The following is a 6,000-nucleotide window of genomic DNA, read 5'->3' as shown; positions in this document are numbered from 1 at the left end:
GAATGCCACTCCCTCCCCAAGGCTTCCGTGCACCTGCTGCGCCTTGACACCAGCGTAGAATAGGATTGTGTGTGCACAGATTTATATCTGCCTGATGGAGATTGGGGGTCGATTGAATCCTCCTACAACAGAGTCAGAAGTCTCCTGCGGATAACGCTTCAGGGTGACATATATGACAGTTGGAATAATCCTTCAACGCTATGGCGGAATTATATCTAATCTGGTTGCTTTTCCCCAAAAGCCACTGAAGATGGAAAATTAGTTAGCTATTTTCACTTAATAATACTGATAATAGAAAAACGTATGTGTACTGTACATTAACTGGAATTGAAATTAAAACTGAGAAAAAAAAAGGAAGATATACGTGTAGATGACTAAGGCCAGAATTATGATCTTATGAGTTAAAAGAATATTTCTTTTCTTTTTTTTTTAAGATTTATTTATTTATTTATCCATGATAGACATAGAGAGAGAGAGAGAGGCAAAGACAAAGGAGGAGGGAGAAGCAGGCTCCATGCCAGGAGCCCGACACGGGACTAGATCCCAGGACTCCAGGATCACGCCCTGAGCCAAAGGCAGGTGCTAAACCACTGAGCCACCCAGGGATCCCCTAAAAGAATATTTCTTTTATTTTATTTATTTATTTTATTTTATTTTTAAAATTTATTTGTGATAGTCACACACACAGAGAGAGAGAGAGAGGCAGAGACACAGGCAGAGGGAGGAGCAGGCTCCATGCACTGGGAGCCCGACGTGGGATTCGATCCTGGGTCTCTAGGATCGCGCCCTGAGCCAAAGGCAGGCACCAAACCGCTGCGCCACCCAGGGATCCCAGAATATTTCTTTTTAAAAAGGCTTTATGGGCAGCCCAGGTGGCTCAGTGGCTTAGTGCCACCTTCAGTCCTGGGTGTGGTCTTGGAGACCCGGGATCGAGTCCCACGTCAGGCTCCCTGCATGGAATGGAGCCTGCTTCTCCCTCTGCCTGTATCTGTGCCTCTCTCTCTCTCTCTCTCTCTATCTGTGTGTGTCTCTCATGAATAAATAAATAAAATTAAAAAAAAAGATTTTATTTATTTATTTGGAAGAGAGAGAAAGAATGTAGGAAGAGAGGAGCAGAGGGAGAGGGACAAGCAGACTCCGCGCTGAGTGCGGAGCCTGATGCAGAGCTCGATCCCTTGACCCTGAGATCATGACCTCAGCTGAAATCAAAACAGTTAGATGCTCAACTGGCTGAGCCAGCCAGGCACCCCAAAAGAATATTTCTGACAAAATCTGAAAAACCCACATCAGTGTATATATTGCCCTTTGCCAATAGTATGCCATTCTAATAATACATATAGAAATATATTCCAGTATGTGTGTATTTTTCCTGGAGGTATATTAAGATATCTGAATAAATGGTATTATATTGAGAAAACAGCAACACAAAACCATCGTGTCTCACATATATTGTAAAACTAAAGAAAGCATCGTTTAGACCCCTGGCATGATAGGACAATGCTTAGCACACACGATATATGGATTAGAAGGGAAAGCTATCATATATGACTGAGAGAAGAAAAGCTGGCTGGGGCCGGGGGTGGGGTAGGAGGCAGATGATCCAAAAAGCTCTCATATTAGAAGAGGATTTAGTACAATGAAAATCTAATCAGAGACATGAAACTGTAGATTCTAAGTATATTAAGAGAAATTGGACAGTGGAAGTCTGAATAGGCTTGTCCGGCCTTATTCAGAATGCGCATATATAAATCTTGCACTTATAACTGAGTCATTGTGGGGGAGCCAGACAGTGTGAAATTCTCATTTAGTACTTTGAGGATGGAGCTGTTGAAGTATTTCTATTTATCTTCATGATGTGAACTAATAAAATGATCCCTTTTGCCAGTGGCTGAAAATAGAAGCTAAAATAGTGAGAGCTCCGAACTGTCAACCTCTGACCCCTCCAAACTGAAAACGAATGGAATCATTTAGACAGAACTTCCATGACCCAGGAGTGAGGAATTATTTCAGAGTTCTCTGGACCAAAGTAATTTCACTGTGTATCCTATGCTGTATTCTAAGAAAGAAGGCAAGAACAAATACAAATTTGAATTTTATTTAGCAGTTTTATAATAAGTGCTAATACTGGCATCGCTATTTTGGATCTGATTCTTTTACTGGCAAGTAAATAAATCGTCATTCTGTTAAGTTTGTTATAAATCAAGAGCTTCGGAGTGATGATTACATGTGTCGTCTATGATCAAAGAAAACGAAGTGTAATTATAGTTTAACTATAGGATTAGGAATGTAAATATTGGGGTCTGGAGGTGGGATATAAAAAAGAATTTAAATATTATGGGTGTGATGTACAATTAGGACTAAATTGAAAATGACAATGAACAATTTTTAAAGATGGCTTTATTTATTTATTTGAGAGAGACAGCGAGAGAGCACAAGTAGGGGAGGGCAGAGGGAGAGGGAGAAGCAGACTTACTGCTGAGCTGGGAGCTCGATCCCAGGATCCCGGGATCATGACCTGAGCCAAAGGCAGATGCTTCACTGACTGAGCCACCCAGAGACCCCTGAATTTATTATTATTCTTAAAGATTTTATTTTTGACATAATCTCTACACACAGTGTGGGTGGGACTCAAACTCACAACCCCAAGATCAAGGGTGGCATGCTCCACCAACTGAGCCAGCCAGATGCCCCCCAAAATGGCTATGAACCTATTGTGTGTATTTCCCATCTCTGTCCCTGACCGCCCAACAAGTCACACCATCCCAGTGGCACAAAATCAGATAAACACCCCCCAGTCTTCACAGTTTGGTCTCTAATATCAATTGGGACTTAGGAAGCCAGCGGATTGTATTTCTGGGACGTGTCTTGTTACCAGAAAGCGAAGGTACTTAAAAAGAAACGCACAGTTTTGTCCAAAGGCTCCATGGGCAGTTTAAGGGTGGCTTTGGCAACCTATGACATTTCAAACACCAAAAAATAACTGACTACAAATACCTGAAACAAATGAACTCGGCAAAAAGCTGTCGGTTCATCACAGTATTCTAATTTAAAAAAGCGTATGGTATAAAAAGTCGGTTATAAAAGACTATGTTATTTTTGGATGTCATTTTAGTATCTTTATGGAGTTTTGGCCCTGGTGGATTCATACAATATTTTAAAAGTGCAAAATTCCATAAAGTTCCAGGAAAATTTATGAAAGCATCGCATTTGGATACGAGGGATCCCATGGCATGAAATTAAGGTGTCTTTGTAGCCAGATGGAAGGATTTAAATAATCCAAGAATTTTTAAAAAGTGCAAAATCCAACGGAAGCAGTGAAGAACATTAGCCCCGAATCCGTGAGTAGGCAGCAGAAAGAAGACTTGCTCTTGGTTAAATCTAGATAATGTGAGCCAGGAGGCAAAGCACTTTTGGGGGGCGAGGGGGCGTCTGCTGTAGGGACAGGTCTTAGGGTCCCCCTGTTGTGGGTGGTAGGCCCTAAGCACGGCATCCAGGGGAGTTTGCTCTGACCTCTAGTGGATCTCTCCGGTAACACCTGGAACTAACAACCATTCCCACTTACCAACAATTTTGAAAGAAATGGTACTGCATTTTGGTGCTTTTGCTTGGGATTATATCCATGCAGCAGGGCAGCAGGGATTAACTCACACAGACCAGAGTCTTTGATTGATAAATGCTTCATGACTTAAAGGCCGCTTGATAGACCAGACTTTTCTAGGATTGTGTCCACAAGGAGACATGAGAAAGGGGTCGCTGTTGATGAAAATGTTGGCGAGCTCTTCTTCCAGAACCCCAAGTGTGCAGCCTGCCAGGGTCAGACTTTGTCACTTGTAACATCTTTGAAGCCAGCTGCTTCTTCATCAGAGAGATGAGGGTATAAACGAAATGATTTATCAGGCCATTACCTGTCCCTGATATTTTGAGAACACAAAGTGGACAAGGATTTAAAAATCTTTCAGTCTGGATTCATTTCTCTCTCCCCTTTTTTGAACTACAAGAAAGTATTTATTAAATCTCAAGATTAAAGAAGACTTTTTATGGTTGAGAGTGATGAAGAAATTATAAAGGAAAGACCAGTAATTCAGAAGCCACCATTAAGAGTAATAAAAGACAAACAGCACGTGAGAAATATTTTTTAAAAAATATTGTGGGCAGCCTGGGTGGCTCAGTGGCTTAGCACTGCCTTCAGCCCAGGGCATGATCCTGGAGACCCGGGATCGAGTCCCACGTCGGGCTCCCTGCAGGGAGCCTGCTTCTCCCTCTGCCCGTGTCTCTGCCTCCCAATCTCTCTCTTTGTGTTTCTCATGAATAAATAAATAGAATCTTTAAAAAATATATTGTATTTATGAGAGAGAGTGTGTGTGCACAAGGTGGGGCAGAGGGAGAGAGAGAAGCAGACTCCCCATTGAGCAGAGAGCCGACCATGTGGGGCTCGATCCCAGGACCCCGAAATCATGACCTGGGCTGAAGGCGGGCGCCCAAACCACTGATCCATGCAGGTGCCCCGCAAGTAAGAAATATTGGCAACAAAGAAGAAAAACAGTAACAGCAAACTTCTATTGTATTTAGCTAGCTAACATGACTAGGGGCTTACCAAAGTGCCAGACATATTCTAAGAGCTCTACTTGGTTTCATTTCATGGATTCATTTCTTTCCATAGTTAAGTAAAATCCCTTTAACAAACAGGATCACACTTTTAAAAGAGGACAAAAGGAGACATTACGAGGCTACCCCAAGGTATACAAATTTGGGGTCACCTATCTTGAAAGAACATCAAAAGAGGCCCACTAGGCGAACCTGCGGACATTGAGTGATAGATTCTGATTGTAGGAAACAACCGTAACTCTTGAGAATATATATGTCCACTCACATTGTCGTGCAACCAGTCTCCGGATGCTCTTCATTGTACAAAAGTGGAAATCTGTGCCCATTTAAACACCAACTCTCAACTTCCCCTGCCTCCAGCCCCCAGCCCACATCCATCCTACTTTGCGTCTCTACAAAATTGACTACGAGCTACATCACTGAAATGGAATCTTCCAGGTTTTTTTTTTTTTTTTTTTTGTATTTTTCTTTTTTTGTGACTGGCTTGTTTCAGTTGGCACGATGTCCTTCAAGCTTCGTCCGTGTTTCCTCCTCTGGAAGGCTACTGTTCCAATGTACGCGTGTAGCAAGTTTTGTTCATCCGTTCACCTGTCAACGGACTTGCCCACCTTTCGACTCCTGTGACTCGGCTGCCATGAGCTTGGATGTGCAAGTGCCTGTTCTAGTCTCTGCTTTCAGCTCTTTTGAGTATGTATATCCCTTGGGGTGGGACTGCTGGATCACGTGGGGGTTCTATTGGGGGTCCTTCTCTCTTTTCTCTCCCTCACCAGCTTTATTAAAGTACAATCGACAAACCCAATTATAACACACACACATATATACATATACATATATATATATTTAAAGATCTTATTTATTTATTTATTTATTTTATTTTTTTTTAAAGATCTTATTTATTTATTTGAGACAGTCAGGGAAGAGCAGAGAGAGAGGGACAGTCTCCCCGCTGAGCGTGGAGCCCGACTGGGGGGTCCTCCATCCCATAACCCAAGACCATGACCTGAGCAGAAACAGAGTCAGATAGGTCCTTAACCAACACACCAATCAGGCGCCCCCAATTGTAACATAAAGTGTACGACATGATGATTTGATATATGCATATTTGTTCTTTGGATTTGACTTTTTTCCTTTTTTTTTTTTTTTTTTTTTAAGGTTTCACAGGTAAGTGGTGCGGTGCTGTAAGACTCCCGGCCGCTGCTGCGGGCCCAGCTCTCTGACTCAGACTGCATCATGCTGCTGAGACAGGCCACCCTCCCTCCTGACCCCTCTCTTCTCTGAGAGCTCCCCTTTCTAGGGGGACGCCCCCGGATGCAGCCTGGGCCCCCGCTGTCCAAGCCGAGCTCAGTCCAAATCCAGCACCGTGGGGGCTGCCCCCTGTGCTCCTGCCTGTCCCTC

Source organism: Canis lupus, chromosome 38, assembly GCF_003254725.2.
Source record: "Canis lupus dingo isolate Sandy chromosome 38, ASM325472v2, whole genome shotgun sequence".
Lineage (NCBI taxonomy): Eukaryota > Metazoa > Chordata > Mammalia > Carnivora > Canidae > Canis > Canis lupus.
The sequence above is the reverse complement of the archived record's forward strand: the minus strand, read 5'-3'. Positions refer to the sequence as shown.